The sequence below is a fragment of the Impatiens glandulifera genome, unplaced genomic scaffold, assembly GCF_907164915.1.
Source record: "Impatiens glandulifera unplaced genomic scaffold, dImpGla2.1, whole genome shotgun sequence".
In the NCBI taxonomy this organism is placed as follows: domain Eukaryota; kingdom Viridiplantae; phylum Streptophyta; class Magnoliopsida; order Ericales; family Balsaminaceae; genus Impatiens; species Impatiens glandulifera.
The window spans coordinates 1-19,690 of NW_025919654.1; the positions used below are offsets into that span (position 1 = coordinate 1).

The window sequence follows — 19,690 nt, forward strand, 5'->3', positions numbered from 1 at the left end:
TAATGTGTCATATTATTAAAAAACATTTTTTATTTTTTAATTAATCATTGCTTCTTACACTATTGAACAACAAATCTAATATTATTAAAATTATTATTATTTTAATATATAAGTATCCAACAACTAAATCCACAAATTAATATTTTTTATTATCTTCACTAATCTATTTTAAACTTATAAAATAGTTATAATATATTAATTTTAAAGAAAAAATGTTAGTTTGAATGATCACTACAACAAAATATACTTTCAACAACCCTTATATGCCAACCCATATTAAGAGTCCTTAAAAATCAAAAAGAAAAAAACTTTTGCCAACCTTTATAAATTTACAGCCACCTTTATTAATTTCTTTTATAAACATAGTTGATAACCTTATTTTAACTACATTAAATTTTAATATTATTTATGTTTTATTTTTTAACTTTATAAATATTGTAATTTTTTAAAATTAAATTTGACATAAAATTTTATTAACACTAAAATATAATTATTATTTTTTTATAACATAATTATTAAAATTTTATAACATTAAATATTTTTATTAACATCTATTTTTTAATTAATTTTTATTTAAATTTAATTAAATTAAAAATAAAAAAATAAAAACTAAAAATAAATTAAATTTAAGAATAAAAATTTAACTTATAAACTTTTTTAATTAATAACCACTTTAGCCCAATTTTTCTTCTCTCTCAGCCCATTTCTTTTTTCTCCTATGAACCCACGTCAGCCCAATTCTTTTTTCTTCTCTATAAAACTAATCACTCTGGCGACGACCATTTTTCACTACCCAAATTCTAGGTTTTCTTCTGCAGGTCGGTCGTAGAGATAGAGATACAACTCTCTGTTCGTCAAAGTCTCTCTGAAATTCTAGGTTTTCTTCTCAGGTCTTTTTCTTCCTCTTTCAGATATGCGATCAACAATACAACTCATTTGTATACTTCAGCTCCACTCACAGTTCTAGTAAAAATATGCAAGGTATGTGATTCTTCTTCCCGGCTTATTTACTTATCTTGCATTGATTATGTCTATTTTCTTTACATTTTTGAACAATTGATTGTGTAGCATCGCGGGTCCTTATACCTAGAGGAATGTAACTTGGCCAAAATTTTGATTATAGTTAATCGGTGCTTCGTCATTGTGTGATTCCAGCTCTCACCATCTTTTTGGAACTGATCTGAATTTCCTATTGAATTTGCCTCCATACATTGAGGATATGCTGTAGTTTCATATTGTTCCTTTTAGTTGGTATCCCGGTTTAGAATTCTTACCTGCTGTGAGCAGAGTAATGAATCTTGTGAAACTTGTTCTAATTCATTACATATTATTAGCCTTGGTTGAAGTGCATAGTGTTTTCTGTGCAATGATTGACTAACCCGTTGTGGAGATCATAATCCACATTTTATTGAGTTGTTCTCGTTTAAGATGCATCATAATCGACTGGCTGACCTTAAGAATAAGGTTGTTGATCTGGAGGGTTTCCAACCTGGGCCCATAAGCACCTGCAGATCTGGGAAGGAAAGGAGTGCAGTGAAATCCCTTATCAATAGCACTAAACCAGGTCATGAAAGCAAAGATCCATCTATAACCATTAAAGGTATTTCAAAAATGAAATCTAAAGCCCCCACATGTATGTCTTCTAATCCTATCTCTTTTAGGACTGTGTCTATGCTAGACGGTTATGAGACTGAGAACCTGGATTCTATGAATGTGGATTACCCTTGTCAATATAGGAAAAGATAGTTTGTAATTTGCAGGTTGTAGTTCTGTCTTCCAGTTTACTTTTTCTTCATCTCCTTTCAGATATGCATTCAACGATACAAACTCATTCGTATACTTCAACTTCACTTTCATAGTTCCAGTAAAAATACACAAGATATGTGATTCTTCTTCCCAACTTATTTACATGCCTCTCTCTGAATGCATACTTATCTTGCATTGATTATTTGAGCAAATATATATATGTAGTTTGTTTTAACAATGCGACAATTCGTCGTCTAAGATTTTGACTCGTTTTGTTATTGAGACCGAATTTGTATAATCTGGTGACAATGCTGCGACAAATCCTTTTGCAAAGTGCTAGGGACCAAAATAATATACTTCAGCGATTTACTTTGCAGGTCAATTATTGGATTTGAATATTGAATATATATGTGAAACCATCACTGTCAGATTTGATTATTCTTGTAAAGAGGAATTCACAGTAGAAACAAGAAGGCGAAGGAGTACATAGCCAAATGTTGGAATTCTTTGAAGGAAATTGATAGAGTAAGGGATTATTGGGACTACAATGACGTAAAGTTGATTCCTTTCTTACGGGTAAACTCAACGTCTTGATGGAAACTTTCATTCACCATTTTTACCATCACTTTCATGTACATGTTAGGGTATTGCACTTATTTCATTAAACTGATTTTTGCTCTAACTATGTGGATTTCTCTATCGTCCTTGTGATTCTTGTAGAGGCATGGTTATACCGTGTAGATGGCGGTATCATCATTTTTGCGTTGATAATTAGCATGATTATTGATGTTTGTTATCTCTTTGTTCACAAATTTAATATCAATGCATGCAATGATTTTATACGGTTTTAGACATTATGTATGAGTTGAGGTCTCTTATTTGGCCAAGTGAGTAATTTGGTTGAATTTGAACTCATGCTCTATTTTTTCAGTGTCCCCCATCTCCAGCTCTTAATTTAACTACAATAGTCCTGTTTGTAAAAACTTGTCTTGGATCTGGTAGAAAAACTGCCAATGAAATCCTAAATTTGGGTCAAACTAAATTTAGATACATCCCGTTTTCAAATGAAATTAATAAGTAGGTATGAATTGAATTTGAATTAGGTAGTTGTCATCATTAAAGTAGATCATTTCCTATCATTTGCATGAAGAAAGTTTGCTTCACGTTCAATTTGATTCTTGAATTGTGATATTGCAGACGGCAAAGGAGAATTTTGAGTTAGCCCTGGAGGTTGACAATTCAAATATACATGTTGGATATTTTTTTTTATCAAAGTTACATTTTAAATATCATACACCTGGGGCATGTGTAGCTGTGTAATTGATAACAAGCTCTAAACTTTGTACCTTTTTTCCTTTGTTTGTTTCGTCGGCTTACTTCTTCTTCGATATTTTTTATATTTTAAGGGATAATAATTGCATTCCCCTTTTTAGCTCATTATTAACTCCTCTCCTAGTAAATTGTTTCTGTTGACATGATTATATCAAATAACTGGGTAGTTTGTCTACTTTAAACAGATGGGCTGTTTTATTGGTTGAAGCTACATCATGGGTAGAGTTGATGTAATTTTTTTATTCCTTCTTATTTTTAATAGTTCTAAAGATCAGAAATATGTCCTTATGAAAGTTCTCTCTTTGTGTTGGAACAGAATAAATATGTTCAGTCGGATCATCAAGCATTCTATTATTTGGAGAAGGCTATTGATAAGGTACATTTTTTTGGCTGCAAAAGTACGGGTTTTTGCGGGTTTTTGCTTGTACATAATAGTGTCTTCTGAAGAAAAGAAATTCTTTGTAACGTTACCAAAGCTCAATAATTAATATTGGGTTTCATTTTGCTAGCTTCATCCAGGCTTTCTTTACCTTCTATGAGCTGTGTTTTCTGTTACCGATTATAAGTGAAGCTGCCAAACTGAAAATGAGAAAAGTGAAAAGCTTAGTGAAATATGATTTTGGCATACAAAATTTTTCATAGAAAGTTTTCTGTAGAATTAATATGATAAGGAATATCTTATATGTTTATTATTTTCAATCATATCTACAATAATATCTTATATGTTTATTATTTTATTTGTTTTTTATATTAAGACCAAGGAATGACAGTTTTATACTTTTATGTTGAGTTATCATACTATAAAAGAAAAACTAATTCTCTGTATTTGGTTTTTTCTTTTGACAGTATTGAGTATTAATGACAGTATTGATGACTGGCTGTAGTATCTAAAGCTCTATTTTTGGATTTAATTCATTCCAGGTTTGTCTTGTCTATCTTTGTTTGATTGTTGATTGAATGTTTCTATATAACATATATGATATATGTCAGAGATAACTGTTTATAGAAATATTTGTTAGTGATAGATGTGTGCACCAAAATCCTTATTAATCATGATTATCAAAGAAATTTGTCAATTATTATTGTTCATCTTTATATAATTAATAACATTATATATTAGTGATTTAAGTAGATTCACTAAGGTATTCTACTTTAAATAGTTTATATCTCTCATAATCTCTTTATTGGTTATTGAAAACATTTTTAAACTAGATATTTGTATTTCTAATGCTATTATTTTGCCTACATTGGAAACTTTTTTTTGTCTGGATTTATATAGGTAAACTATTATTTTGTGTCTATTTAATTCACATCAATATATTATTTTCATTCTTATCTTAAAAATAATTTCTTTTACATAATTGCAGGATCCAAGATGAAGCTGGTGTCCAAGAAGAAGATTAGTGGATGACAACCATTGTAGTTTTGTTCAAAAATTATTTTTTTTTGACAACCGTTGTAGTTTTGTTCAAAAATTATCTTTTTTGTTTGAAATATTTTTATGTTGTGAGAATTTATGTTTATTTAGTTATTATTAAAAATGTCACTGTGCAATTATTTTTAAACGTTTTTTTCAATAAATATTTAATTTCAAAAATGAAAATTCGGATAAAATTGTTAAAATAAATAAAAAATAAAAAAAAATTGTTTTTAAAATTTATATAAGACTTTTTGCGACGCTTAAATGGATGTTACCGACGCTTAAATAAGCGTCGCTATAACTTGCGCCCACCCTGCTTATGGCGACGCATGAATAAGTGTCGGTGATATTTTTAGCGACGCTTTTAAGGGTTGGTAGAAGTCTTTTTAAGCGTCGCTGTAAGTCTGTTTTGTTGTAGTGGATGGACATTAATTAGTGTCCATAACATTCTGTAAATTATATAATAATTTAATTTCAGTTGATTAATAATTCATTGAGTTTGTATTTGTGTAAATATTTTATAAATTTATTATCTTAATGTCATTCAAAATTCTTTAATATCTGCATAGTAATTTAAAAATATTTTAAATTTGCAAAATGTTTTATTCACGTTCAAATATAATATTTATAATCTTGTTATATATTTGATAAAAGTCTTAAATTCATAGAATATTATATATAATAAGATTAATAAAAATAGTATATGATCAAAAATCTAAGCATATTAGAGTTAATTAAGTATCAGTTAACTAAAATATAATAAAATTATTACTCACTAGCTTATTGATATTTTTGAGAAAGTTCATGTTAAATTTTATGTTATTTTTGTTATTAGGTGATTATTTTTTATTTATGTTCTTATTGTTTCTTTAACAGCGTTAAGTTCATTTTATTTTTAATGTTTTTGTTGACTAGGTTAATCCTCTTGTTTTTATGGTTGGGTTTAAATATTGTATTAACTTTTCTCAAAATAAAATTATAAAATTATTACTCCTTTCTTTAAATGAATATAAAATTATTGAATAATCTTTATTGAGGTAGGTATTAAAATAATATCATTAAACTCTTCACTAGGACAAACCATCAAGAGACCTGCATCTTCATATTTATGAACATTGATGATCTTTATGAACACTCTCTATCAGTAGGGTTTTTGGTATCCGTAGTATTTCAGCTCTTTTTATATGATTAGAATATATAATAATATAAAAAAAAAAATTGACAATTTTTTAATTTTTTTATCAGGTCAATAATTAAGATTGAGGTGTTTAAATTTTTAAGGTGAATATGTACGACATAATATATATATATTTTTAATTAAGGTCACTAATTATGATTGAGGTGTTTAAATTTTTTGGGGTACATGGATATGGACGAAATAATATATTTTTTTTTAATTAAAAATTAGGCTGACATTCAATAGTTATGTTTCACTTCAATTCTAAACGTTACCAAATAGAATTAAATTTGTGAAATTTAAGCTTCGATTTTTTTGTCAAAAATCTTTTTTAAAATAAAAAAATTATTTTAAAAGATATTAAATAATTAACACGAAATTAATTATAAAAATAATTAATTTAAGTTCGAGTTTAAATATTTTTTAGATTTGCAATAATTAAATTATAATTAAATTTTTAAGAAAACCGTTTTTTGAATTAATTAAATATTACTAATTTAAAGATTATTTATTTGAAATAAAATCTGTAACTCCCGGAAAAATCGTAGTGGGGTCGGAGTGGCTAGAGGTTTGATAATTTCTACATTGGTTTGCTTGTTAGTATTATTTTTTAAAATAAAACATTATTTTAAAACTTTTAAATGATCCTGACAGCTTTTTCAAATTAATTAGAAAAATAATTAATTTGGGTTCAGAATTTAAATAAATTTGAGATTTACGGTAATCAAATTACATTTTGATTTTTTAGAAATCCGTTGTGTAAATTAATTAAAATTAATTAATTTAAATGATTATTCATTTCAAGACAGAGTCGCCAATTAATTTCTGAAAATCAATAAAAAAAAAGGTTTACGTGTACAAGCGTATTGTTATCCAAAGTTTTGTTTTAATTTGAATTTGGTGATACTCGGAAAAGATTTTTCGCGCTTCATCCTACGTACCCGTTTAAAACTATCTCTAACTTATAAATTTGGCTTTTGAAAATCGGTTGTACAATGTTTTATTTTAACTGATTATTCTTCTAGTATTAGACATGCGTAGGTTTTAACATTATTTAAAGAATTGTAATAACAATTATTAAAATGTTGGTACCTATTGCATATGATGAGTAGGGAGATAGATACCTAAAGAACATCAATTGTAAAGGCAATAGGTTTTAAAAATAAACCTTAAAAAAGCCTTGTCAAAATTCTTTTTTTGGAAATATTCCAAAATTATTTTTTAATCATTTTCTAATTTCTTGGGATTTTTAGAAAATGGTTTGAGGTTTCAAAATTAAAAAAATAATTTTGGATTTTAAAACTGGGAACCAAACAGGCCTTAGACCGATGTCCTAGGTCCTGAGTTCGGTTTTATCGGTCCAAGCTGAAATGTCTAGGTCGGGGTGCTAAGGACTCTCGATCCTTGGCCAGAATTCTCGGTCATATGTTCAGGAGTTCTTGGTCGGGTGCAAGACTCCACACTTCTAGGTCTGAATTCTCAGTTTGATGTATAAATTCTCGACCGTAACCCTCGGTCCTAGATGAATAACATCGGTTTGACCTCTCAGACCTAACAGAAAAGTTTGGTTGGACATCTTGGCCTGACCTAGATTTATCGATCGGAGCTCTTTGTCTTAACTTAGATTTATTGGTCGGACCTCTCAGTCCTCAAGAACATCAAAATTGCATGTTTTGAAATTTTGATGGATGCTTGGATTCGTTGATTCGAGGACCTGAGTAGCTTCACAAAGCACCCAGGAATATTTAGAATATCATCCCAAAGTATTAATCGATCCGGGTGATCATCAATTTGTTTAAAACAGTTTATGGCAAAAATGAGGTTTTTGGTTTTTAAGATGTTTTGAAGTATAAAGAGATTACCAATAGCTTCTTTATACTTTAAATTCTTGATTCATACCAAAATATGAACACAGATTGTTCATTTGGATCAATTCAAGAACTCAAATTATCAATTATTTTAATAACATTTATTTTGATCCAACATTATTAGGAAGGATCAAACATGATCCAATTAGTTGTCCAACATCATTATAACCATGTTGGGAAGTTTTTTATGCTGTAGTTCTTGAGGATTAGCCCGAGAAAGAAAACTCGTTTTTCAATTTATTGAAATTCAAATTTGGTTGTTTGAGATCGATGGATTGATATTGGCTTTCATAGAAAGCTCGTAAATGATCCTAGGATCGATTTTGAATAAAAAAATCAACAACACGACATCATACAAGCTTATGAAAACTGAAATATAAAAATTTTAAATTCATACTGAAATTAGGAATTAATGGGCAATTAGAAATATACATAGGAGTGAAAACACCCCTTAGACCTTATAAAAATTTGTGGATGCTTAAATCCATGTTTTAAGGCATTATGCAAAAATTTCGAAATATCCAAAAGCGTGAATTATTAATGGCATATTTATTTTGTAAATCTTGATTCGATGCTTCAAAGTGGATCTTCTTGTTTCAGAAGTGTGAAGAGAGGCTATTTAAAGCCTTCTAAAGTCGGTGGAAGTATTCAAGTGGATTTAATCAGCCAAAATCCGTTTATGGTATTTTTGATGTTCTTCATCCTAGTTGTTATTTTAGACAATAATCATGGCTGAGATTATAAGGGAAATGATCACCATTGTAGGGTGATCATTCCACCTTTCGAATCAGTCGAAAAGGTGGACTATCGAATGAATTCCATCTATAAAAAATTAAATATGGGATTCAATCTTATCTTTCCGGCAATCGCGACAAAGACGACGGTTATAGGAGAAACAACATCGTTTTGGGCGCTGTTGGCAAACGCGGAGCGTTCCGTTAGCGTCCCGTCAAGGCACAGACGTTCCATCCGCGTTGAAGGAGACTACATTGGAGCGATCGTTCGATGATCAGTTGTTTCACGCGCGCGTCTTTTTATGGTGTTGAATAAAGTCCAGCACATATCTGATGGCTATGGTTCATGTTGTAGTGTTTCTTCGAAATTCTGGCCACATGATTACAAATTTTATTTTTTATTTAAAACGTTAAGGGTTTATTTGAAACTCATTTTTTTTTACCCTTTTGAATTTATTTTTATATATTTAAAATAATAAAATATTAAAATACATATGACAAATATTTTGCCAATTTATTTTATTATTTTGTATATTTTTGGGTTAAATAAATAATTTTGGGGGAAAATGATTAACACATTTCATCTAAAATTATTTATTTTAATCCCTTGATTTTTTTTAAAATTATTTTGAGATAAAATGAGTAAAACATTTATCCCAAATAAATTTATTTATTATATTCGGCCATTATCTTTAATTAATTAGATATTAATTATTACAATAATTAATCAAATTAATTATTTAATTATTTTTTGGCCTTGGCATTAATTATTTTGATTTTATTTATTTGAAAATAAATCAAAATAATTATTTTAAATTTATAAATTGGATATGTAAATTTTTAGTGTTTATAGAGTGCCCCTTTTCGAATCGAGTTTTAATACAACAAACTGATTTGAAAATGATGATTCGAGTATGACATTTAACACTAAGTTATCTTATCCAATTTATAGTGAGGGTATTTAGAAAGATAGAACATGTAACGTGCTGAGGTTGGAGTGAGCTGGTGATGCCGTGTATAAAGTTTGTTAAGGTGCTTCCAAATGTTACTTTAGGAATCTTTTCTTGGTGATTATCCTAACAATGATAATTCTTGAAAATCATGTTTTTTACAGATCTCGACAAAGTACCCGTAAAATCCATGTGATAATCATAAGGATATAATTATAGGTATTGAAACATCAATTCCTATTTTAACACAAATATCAACAGATTATTCAAGGTAGTCATGTACAAATGGCTATAGTTAATGTCATGAGACATAAAGGTAACATGAAAGTTTTAGTAACGTCTCACGTGGGTTACTAACAAGTAACATTTAAGGTGTTCATATGTATTTGATCGTAAGAATATCAACATATGAGACTTAATGAAAGCTGACAAGCTTATCACGGGGCTTACTAACAAGTAATGTGTAGGGTGATCAATATAAATGATTGTGGTACCATCAACAAATAGATTTATCGTGGGGGTAAACAAACTTGCCACAGAGGTTACCAACATGTAAGGTTGAGGAAGATCATATACATATATGATCATTGTACTATTAACAAATAAATTTTTATGTTTGTGAATTGGAATGAGAATACCTATAGAAAAATAGGATTTTGTTAGAGTACATATCGAGAGATAGGATTTTGGTTACCCATCAAGTGATAGGGTTTGGATTACCTATCGAGTGATAGGGTTTGGATTACCTATCGAGAGATAGAGTTTGGATTAACTATCGAGGGATAAGGTTTTGTTTATGTACCTATCGAGTGATAGGTTGTGTTTGAGTACATGTCGAGTGATAAGGTTTTGTACGGATCATGTACAAATGATCTTTGTGTTTGTCAACAAACAAGGCTTTGCTTTGAAATGTAAGGTTGCAACTAATGTTGCTAGAGGATATACATATCGAAGTGATAGGGTTTGGTTACCTATCGAGGGATATAGTTTAGATTTCCTATCCAATAATAGGGTTTGGGTACTTATTGAAAATCAGGATTTGTAAACATAATTATATACAAACGATATCTCAAACTATCGATATATAGGATTTAAAACGGAATTGTGTACAAACGATTTCATGTACCTATCAATAGATAGAGTTTTAGACGAAATTGTATACAACTGATTTCTCGACCTATCAATATATAAGGTTTTCGACATAATCGTGTACAAACAATGTCTTGGCCTATCAACATATAGGGATTTAAGACAGAATTGTACACAAACAATTTCTCAACCTATCAACAAATAGGGTTTTAGACGGAATCATGTACAAACAATTTCACATAGCTATCAATACATAAGGTTTTTGGACAGAATCACATACAAACGATGTCTCGCACCTATCAATAAACAGGGTTTTTAGACGAAATAGTATACAAACGATTTCTCAACCTATCAATAGATAGGGTTTCAGATGGAATCGTGTACAAACAATTTCATGCACCTATAAACATATAGAGTTTTTAGATAGAATCTCATATAAACGATGTATAGAATATCGATAGATTGGGTTTTCAGACATAATTTCATACAAATAATTTCTCAACCTATCAACAAATATGTTTTAAACGGAATCGTGTACAAACGATATATTGTCATATCGACAAATAGAGTTTTAGTGGTAGGGACTAGGGGGTTTTATTTAAGTTAGACCAGACCCACAAACATGTTGGTTGCCTACGTATCTTCTCGGTTTTATTTTTTAGCATGAGAAGAATACAAAATAAGCTTCTTCCATGTTGCAAGTTATACAAAACTTAGTATTGGATTCTATTAAAATAATCTTCTTTTGAGATTATACCAAATATCTTTTGAGCGCATTTAGATTCTTTGGTAAATTAAACATTTCACCTTCTATCGTAGATAGGCGAACAACTCCTCTAGAGAGGATTTTCTTAATTATGAATTTCCTTTTCATTGGGGTCGAAATTTTCCTATGGGGTCTAGGAGTTCCCATTTTTGTTTAAGAACTAAATCACCTTCTTTGAGGTTTCTAGGTTTAACTTTTCTATTGAAGATGTCTGCATCCGTTTTTGGTAGGCTTGAGTTATATATAAAACGTTTAATCTTTTATCCTCTATTAATGTTAGTAGGTCATATCGAGACTTAAGCTAGTTTTGTTCAATAACGTGGCGTTCTAAGAGAATTCTTAGAGTTGGAATCTCGATTTCTATGGGTTGTACAACGCCCATACTATAAATTTCGGAATAAGGAGTTTCGTTCGTTGAAGTTCAAGTGGTTGTACAATATCCCCATAAGGCATATGTCATCTTCTCGTGTTAGTCCTTGTACGTGTTGGTCATATTATTGATGATTCTAACCATATTTTTTCCGCTTCGAACGTACCAATTATTTAGGGTTTATAAGGTGATGATTTATGATGCTCGATCTTAAATTCGTCAAGAAATTGTAATACTTTTCTTGGAAGTCTCAACCGTTTTTTGAAATTAAGGCGAGAGGTACTCCATATCTAGCGATGATACTAGTTCGGATGAACTTTTCCACTTGGGATGATTTAAGGACTTTGTAGTTTATTTGGTGAAGTAGTTTATGGCTACAAGTATGAACTCGTGTCCATTTAAAGTATGGGAATATATTTTGTCAATGACATCGATGCCCCATGTAGAAAAGGATAAGAGGATGTCATATTGTAAAGGAAAGAAGCAAGTGTATGATTTATGTTAGCATAGATTTTGCACTAATAACAGCTCCTTACAAAACTCACACATTCTTGTTCGAGGTTTTGCTATTAATATCCTAAATGGGGTATTTTCTTGGATAAAGTTATTCCATTCATGTGTGGGCCATATGTCCCTACGTGCATTTTTTCATGATCCTCTTAGATTCGGGACTATCTATACAGAGCATGATTTGACCGTCGAAAGATCGTTAGTATAGTCTATTAACGATCCAAGCGTAGTTGGTAGAATACTAACACACCATCCGTTGTTCCTTAGCTCTGAAGTGGGATGAATATGCTTCGTACTCAATATACTTCTAGAGATTATCGTATTAGGGTTTAACAACATTCTCATAGGAGGTTACTATTCCCTTTTCAAAAGTAGATTGTTTCTTTTCTTGGATTCCAAGGCTTTTAACTTTAATTCCTTCAGGAATTTGAGTCATGTCTGCTAAAGAATCCAAGGCATCCGCACAACGGTTTAGGCTTCTTGGAGCGTAAATAAATGATACATGATCGAATTTGTTCATGAGTTTAGTTAGGTTTGCGTGGTGGAGTTTCATGTTTTCCTTTTCACTTTCCACGTGCCATTGACTTAGGATATAACCTAGTTAGAGACACCAATCTCTTCTTGTTGGTTTGCCCCTTTTTCGTATACCAGTTTGAGACCTGAGAGGCATGCCTCTTATTCGACCACATTATTGGTGACGAGATATTCGAGTTTTATGGATATTTGGTTGTATGTCTTTTTCAGGTCAACTAACATAATCCTAATTCCGTTACCCAACTTTCCAGAAGCTCTGTCAAACATCAGTTTCTATGTGTTCGATTTAATACTCATAATTCCTTTGTTGGAGAATTTGAGTTCGTCTTCTGACTCAACAATGATGGGTTGGTCAGCGAGGAAGTCCTTAAGAACGTTTCCTTTTATAGAATTATGTACCATGTATGCTATGTCATATTTAGATAATATCATCATCCATTTGGCAAGCCTAGAAGAGTTTGTTAAAACAAGAAGTGGATCGGGTCCAATCTTGTACCAATTTGATGGGGGTGGGTTAGCATGTAGTGTCTAAATCTTTTGGTGGCCCATGCTAATTCCCAATAGATTTTCTCAACTGAAGTGTAATTAATTTCACACTTAGTCATCCTTTTACTAATTTAGTACATAATCGTTTTGAGTTTGCCCTTGTTTTCTTGAGCCAACAGGATTCCCGTGATTGTGTCTGTTATAATAAAGTACAGAATGGGAGGAATGCTGACTCTGGGTGGCATGAGTATGGGAGGGAATTTTAAATAATCCTTTATTCTGAAAAATCCCATATGAACTTTTGGTCTTTCTTTAGCAACTTAAACAACGGATCGCATGTCATAGTAAAATTGTTGATGAATCGGCTAATATATTGGATTTTTCCAAGAAATCCTTGGACCTCTCTTTCATTTTGAAGGACCGAAATAACCTTAATTGCTTTTATTTTAGAGGGATTTACTTTGATTCCCCTCCGTGTGACGAAGAATCCGAGAATTTTACCAGATGTTACTCAAAAAGTACATTTCTTCGGGTTGAGTCTTAATTGATATTTCTTGATTCGTTGTAGGAATTTCTAGAGGTTTTGGACATGTCCATCTCTATCCTTCGACTTGACGATCATGTTGTCCACATATACTCTCACTTCTTTGTGGATCATGTCATGAAGGATCGTAGTGGATGCCTTTGATATGTTGCTCCCACGTTCTTAAGACTGAAAGACATGACACGATAACAGAAGGTTCATGCTTCTATTATGAATGTGGTCTTTTCCTTGTCTTGCGGGATCATTAGGATTTGGTTGTATCATAAGAATCCATCCATGAATGATAACAATTCATGACCGACAACGTGATCGACCAATATGTCGAAGTGTGGTAGTAGGAAGTGATCTTTAGGACTGTCCTTATTTAGATCCTCATAATCTACGCACAGAAAAATTTTCTATCTTTCTTTAGAACGGGGACTACGTTAGATATCCAGGTAGGATATTCCACTACCTTGAGAAATCGAGTTTCAAGTTGCTTTCAAACCTCTTATTTGATCTTGATAATGACTTCCTTTTTCAAACGTCTAAGCTTTTTCTTTATTGGATTAGCGTATGGATTTAGAGGAATATGATGTCTTGTGTTCTTTGGATCAATGTATGGTATGACTTTGTATGACCAAGAGAAGACGTCTTTGTTGGCTTTCAATTTATCAACTAACTCCATACCTTCTTGCGGGTTTAAACATTGGCCGATCAATATGATCTGAGGATCGTCGACCATGTTCATAATGATTTTGATTGTCTTTTCTACTAAAGAGACAATCTCATCCTCGGTTTCTAAGAATCGTTTGATTTCGAATTTTAAATCAGAGTAAAAGGAAAGATCATTTTTACTCATACATTTGAAGTTCACTTCTGATGATATATCAAGGGGTTTATTACATGTAAGAAAAGATGACCTAACAAGATTATTGTTCTTACATTTCTTAAATTGTACATTATTTGACATCTCACTACACATGAGAGGAAAAAGAGTTTTATATTCTTCGATCAAAGTGTCGACGGATGAAAGGGAATTGATTCCCTGAAGACCATAGAGCTAGCTTCCTTAGCCGAGTCAGTTATCTTTGGAATCCGAGCCATGTTTCCAAGGTATTGCACCAATAGTCCATTCTTTTCCTAATCACACAAACAGAAGCGTTATGATGATGAGGAAAATCTGAAAAGATTTCAAGACCTGGAAAACGTCTATATAAATCTGGATTGGTAAAGGGATCAGGGAAGTCGAAGCATAGGGTGCTTTATCTTTCACGAGTGAAATGTCAATTTAACGTCGACGAAATGGCCATGTGTTGTTTGGATATCCATGTTGCAACAGGGTTGTGGGAATGATGGCATATCGTTGGCGTTCAGGCCTAAGACCATGCCTGGGAAATATCCCATTTGGAGCATCATTTTAATGTAGGGAAGGTTAAATGTACTAGATTCAGGGTGTTTAGATGAGGCCTTACTTTATGGGAAGATTGAACGTATCTCGAACCCGCTTAGTTCAATCTTCGGGGTGTCGACATGGGCGACTTTGATGACGATGTAAGGTCAGTTTCACCATTAACTGTGATAATCTGGTCGTTGGCAATAAATCTGAGATTTTGATGAAGCGTTGAGGACAAATATCTAGCTTGGTGCAAACAATGTCTTCCTAGGATCAAATTGTAGGAAGCTTTCATGTTGATAACGGAAAACTCAAACTGAAAGGGGATGTCAGATACTCGGATAGTGCATTTGAGGCAACCCATTATTTCAAGGCTAAAGTTTTCGAAACCTCTAATACAAAAGTTAGATCGTAAGATCTTGTTTCTAGATACGTTTATCTTCTAAAGAGTCTTCCAAGGATATATGTAGAAAGCGGATCCATTGTCTATTAAAATCATTATAATGGTCTATCCCTTAATTTTCATAGAAATATAGAGGGCTTTGGCATGATTTGGTTCGGCTGTTAAAAGATCATTGTCTTCAAAGCCAATCATGTTGTGTTGGAAACTAGCGGATATGATCCTTATTAGTTCCTCTAGGGTAGTGTTGGTAGGCACATTAGCCTTGCTTAACAAATTGAGGGGTCTAATTTCCTGTGCTCGATAGAGTACATTAGGATTTTCCAAATGGAAATGTTAGCATTTATCCTTCTAATTTGACTTAGGAGGCTGTCTCTTGGGGTTAAGAGCTAGGCTCATCTTCCTTTATTTTCCATACAGATGGTTGTTGGGAAGTGGATTGCCCATTGGCGGTGTGGTTTTCATGAAACTGGGTTGAAAATATGTTCCACCATGTGTTGTCGCAATGTATATCAAGACGTGGGTGAGGGCAGTTTTTTTTCCTTCCACCATTAAAAAGTTTTACCGGAATGAGTTTTGAACTTATATTTGGGCCAGGGATTAATCATGTTGATTTTTGGTTCATCATTGTGGATTAGGTATAGTAGGAAGTCGAAATCAATCATCACTTCATTGGGTGTGATCATATTTACTTGGTGTTCCAGTAACGGATTCTTGGCTATTTTATGTCTAGCAATGACATTTTGGTTAAATAGGTCCTGAAATAGATGTTTGAGAGCGCTACAATTATCATTAGCATGTACCTTTTCTTGATGATAATCACAACAAGTGTTCTCATATTTTCCCAAGAGTGGTATATATATTCTTGGGCCGAGGGGTTTGATTAAATTCTTCTCCTAAAGAATCTTCATAATCTCACTCAAAGGTATCCCTAGGTCGTCGAATACTCTAAGGGGTCTTGGTGCTTTTAGAGGCGTGAGTTTATTAGGGGTTGTGGTCCCTACCTTATCCTATAGAGACTTGATTGGGCTCACCTTTTGAGGCGATCTCTCTTTCTAGGCACTTGTTACCTAGTGTACTTCTGCCTTTTCCTTTCTTGGGAAATGACTTGGAGGTGAGGAAACTTTGACTACTTTTCCATCTCTTTTTCTTTCTCGATAGTATCATCGAGATTGTTGCCAGTTTTCAGCAGCTTTTTCATATTTCAGAAGGTTTTGATGGTGAATTCAAAATAATATCGTCCGTTAACACTTTCCAAAATCATATCGCTTTATCGCTTTAACACTTTCCAAAATCATATCATATCGCTTTCCAAAATGTTGTCTACCCGGGTTGCTCATGAACCTGCTAACAACTCCCACTGCATTTGCTACGTCTGGGCTTGTGCAAACCATCACATACATAATACAACCAATGGTAGAGGCATACGGAACAGTGGTCATGTAATTTTTCTCCTCCTTTGTTGAAGACGACTGATATTTAGATAGTCTGAAGTGACTAGCTAAGGAGGTAGTGATTGGTTTTGCATCATACAAGTTAAACCTGCTAAAAACTTTCTTCACATATTTTTCTTGTGAAAGCTTGAGATCTTCTTCATCCCTGAAAATTCTCATCCAAGGATTTGTTTTGCATCACCCAAATCCTTCATTGCAAACTTTTCAGACAGCTCTCTCTTGAGTTTTTTAATCTCATACAAGCTTTCTCCAGCAATCAACATGTCATCAACGTAGAGGAGTAGAATAATGTACGATTTATCAAACCTCTAGATAAAGCAACAATGATCAACTTCAAACCTTAAAAATTGTTACTTTTCATGAAGCTATCAAAATTCTTGTACCATTTCCTTGGAGCCTATTTAAAACCATACAGACTTTTCTAAAGCTTACACACAAGCTCATCTTTTCTTTTGATTTCAAATCCTCCTGGTTGTCACATGTAAATTTCTTCATCTAAATCACCATGAAGAAAAGTAGTTTTGACATCCATTTGTTGAAGATGAAGGTCTTATTTCACAACCAAACTCAAAATAGTTTTGACTGTCATCAATTTAACTACTAGAGAGAAGATCTCATTGTAGTCAATACATTCTTTCTGTTAAAATCCTTTCACAACCAATCTTGCCTTGTACCTCATGATTTTATCATGTTCTTCTTTAATCCTGAAGATCCATTTGTTGTGAAGTGCTTTCTTTCCCTTTGGTAGCTCAGTGAGCTCCCAAGTCTAATTCAACATCAAAGAGTCCATCTCATCTTTCATCGCAGACTCCCACTTAACCGATTCATCAAATTATAATTCTTCCTCATAGCATTCAAGTTCACCCCTATCTGTCAACAATATATAGTTTAGAGATGGATACCACCTCTCGACTGATTTTCGATTCCTTGATGATCTTCTCAACTGTATAACCGGTGTTTGCTGATTTGCCTCTAGGGCCACGTTCTCAACGATTTCATCTTCAACAACACATTGTTCTTCTTCGACAGTCGGTATATATTTATCTGAAAATTCTCTCAAATCGACTGTACCAGTCTCTTCTAACTTGGAATCACCATCTGATGCCTTCCCAACACAATCTTTGTATAGTTACTGTTCATTAAAGATAACATTTTTTCTACGAATGATCTTCTTAATTAAATTATCCCAGAAACGATAACCAAACTCCATATCATCATAACTAATAAAAAACATTTATTAGACTTTGGATCAAGCTTGCTCTTATCACATTCATTAATATGAACATATGATAAACAACCAAACACTTTCAAATAAGAAAGGTTTACAATTTTATTGCTTCAGGCTTCTTTAGGAATTCTGAATTCAAGAGGAACATAGGGTCCCCTATTTATCAAATAGGCAGCAGTATTGATAGCTTCTGCCTAGAAAGTTTTAGGCAGTCATGCATGTAATCTCATGCTCCTAGCACGTTCGTTCAATTTTTGATTCATCCGTTCAACTACTCCATTCTCTTGAGACATTCATGGAACATTTTTCACCATACTGATCCCATTTATATCAAAATATTTTTTGAAATCTAAACTGATGTACTCTCCTCCGTTGTCGGATTCCAAGCATTTAACCTTCTAATTTGTTTCATTTCCAACCAAAGCCTTCCACTTCTTGAAAATAACAAATACTTCAGACTTGTGCTTCATAAAGTAAACTCATACTTTTCTTGTTGAATCATCTATAAAACTCACATAGTAGTATGATCCGCGAATAGAAGAAACAGGTGTAGGTCCCCACACATCAGTGTGTACCAACTCTAGTTTTTCTTTCTTGAGCTCCTTCCCAATCTTTAAGAAACTCACCCGTTTCTATTTTCCAAGAATGTAGTTTTCACATAACTGATGTTCAATAGACTTCAGTTCTGGAATCTATCCAATCTTCAAAAGAATTTGCATCCCTTTTTCACTCATATGGCCCAACCTGCAATGCCACAACTCACTGTTCTTCAAGTCATCAACTACAGCAACAACTGTTTCTCTGCAAGTTGAAGTCGTGTATAACATTCTAGTTTTGTGACCTCGAGCAACAACTATTGCTCCTTTAGTCACCTTCCACGCACCATTTCCACAACTGAAATTATCACCTTATTCATCAAGTTGTGTAACAGAAATCAGATTACGCATTAAACCTGGAATGTGTCTCACCTTATTAATCTTCCAAACAGAACCATATGCCATCTTCAATTTGATGTCCCCCATGCCAACAATATCCAGTGGCTCACCATCTGCAAGATATACTTTCCCACAGTTTCCAGCCACATAATTCTCCATTAATTCTTTGTGAGCAATGGTGTGAAAAGACACTCCTGAGTCCAAAACCCATGAATCTATCGGGCTATCAACAAATAGAAGTAACGCATTAGTGACAAATTCTGTAACAACGTTGGCTGCATCATTTTTATCATCACCATTTTTCTTCGGTGCTTTGTAGTTCCTCTTTAAATGACCTTATTTACCACAATTCCAGCACTCAAATGTCCGCCCAGACTTGGACTGACTCCTCCTGCTCTTTGACATAAATATGCTCTTACCTCGGTTGAAATTTCTAGCATTACCTCTACCCCTTTTTTCCACATTCAGAGCGGAACCTTTGAATGTTTCACTAGAATTAATTTTACGAACCTCTTTAGCAAGAATACAATCTCTAGCTCCAAAAATTTTAGTTTAGCATTTCATACTGAATTACTATTTGCTGCCCTCATAGGTTCCCAACTATTTGGTAGAGATGCTAACAAAATCAGGGCACTAACTTCATCCCCAAAATCAATCTCAATAGATAGCAATTGATTCACAATTGTATTGAATTCATTCAAATGAGTAGTGACAAAAGTACCATTAATCATTCTTAAGTAAAAAAGTCTTTTCATTCAGTGTACCTTGTTGT

General features: G+C 32.5%; 1 long non-coding RNA gene across 2 annotated transcripts; it reads left to right on the top strand.

The window, feature by feature from the left end:
- The first annotated feature begins 1,985 nt into the window (after positions 1–1,985).
- On the top strand, positions 1,986–4,527 carry LOC124918307. 2 transcript variants are annotated; one of them, XR_007097364.1, is made up of 6 exons: positions 1,986–2,123; positions 2,196–2,322; positions 3,264–3,308; positions 3,395–3,454; positions 3,925–3,999; positions 4,446–4,527. It is a non-coding gene; the product is annotated as an uncharacterized LOC124918307 (long non-coding RNA). The 2 variants fall into 2 exon arrangements; XR_007097363.1 differs by lacking the exon at positions 1,986–2,123 and having other exon boundaries at positions 2,130–2,322.
- The last annotated feature ends 15,163 nt before the right edge of the window (positions 4,528–19,690 follow it).